Consider the following 903-nt stretch of genomic DNA (forward strand, 5'->3'; position numbering starts at 1 on the left):
CGGCTTCGGGGACCCGGGCGGCAGCAGCGGGAGCCGCGGGCACCCCCGGCCCGGCCCCGCCAGCCGGGAGAGGGGAGGCAGAGCGGGGGTCTCCTCAGTGGCTGTGAAAGGCAGCGTGTGCTCCCCTCGGCGCAGGGTGAGGGATAACGGACCCCGGCGCCTCCCGCGCACCCGCCAAAGCCGCCTCCACCGGGTACAGGGGGCTGTTAAAGACCCCACGCAAGGCGCGGTTACTCTCAGGCTGGAGTAACTGGTGCCTGGAGACCTTCGTTCCCGGCTGAGGCTTACAGCTGTGCTGCTGGAGCACGGTGAAGGCAGTAGTAGGTACACGTGGCGTGTTGGCTGGCCATAAGCAGAGCCACGGCTGGGCAATAAGGCCTCCCTTTCATTCGTTGCACCAAGGCCTATGCCTACTGCAGAGCACAGGACCACAAACTTGGTTCCTCGCTGCCTGCGGAGAAAGCAACCCTATTTACATCAGCAGTGAAACAGAAAATGCCTATGTACCTCCTGATGCCTTACATCTACCTCCTGGTGCCTCGTGTCGCGATCGGTGATGACAAACAGCAAGAGCTACGAATGGCAAGGACAGACATGAGTCTTTCTACTCCACATTGCCTCCCCCTTTGGGGGCAAACAGCTGTAAGCAGCCTGAAAGCAGACCTGAAGGTTACCCAGGTGCTGGCTTGGGTTAGGACAGCCCACTCCTCCCCAGCTTCTGCAGCTCCACACTGAAAGCATCACCTGTGGAGGAGTAACACCTCTGTAATCAGCAAAAGATAGCAGTTTCACAAGTCTACTTGGTTTCCTCCCTTTCCTTCTCCCCTCTGCAACGGGGCTATTTGCAGAGCAGGGTCTCCAGCAAGCCAGGTTCACCCCTGGGGAGGGTCTATAGTGCATTCA

The 903-nt window shown here is 59.5% G+C and overlaps 1 protein-coding gene across 1 annotated transcript in view; it reads right to left on the reverse strand.

The window, feature by feature from the left end:
• Positions 1–602, reverse strand: part of RNF152 (ring finger protein 152) — a 44,403-nt gene extending 43,801 nt beyond the window's left edge. The window contains exon 1 of the mRNA XM_014940816.1: positions 508–602. The gene's annotated coding sequence lies outside the window, so the exon portion shown is untranslated. The remainder of the gene's footprint in view (positions 1–507) is intronic.
• Between the last annotated feature and the right edge of the window lie 301 nt (positions 603–903).

Source organism: Calidris pugnax, unplaced genomic scaffold (genome assembly GCF_001431845.1).
Source record: "Calidris pugnax isolate Ruff unplaced genomic scaffold, ASM143184v1 scaffold8, whole genome shotgun sequence".
In the NCBI taxonomy this organism is placed as follows: Eukaryota; Metazoa; Chordata; class Aves; order Charadriiformes; family Scolopacidae; genus Calidris; species Calidris pugnax.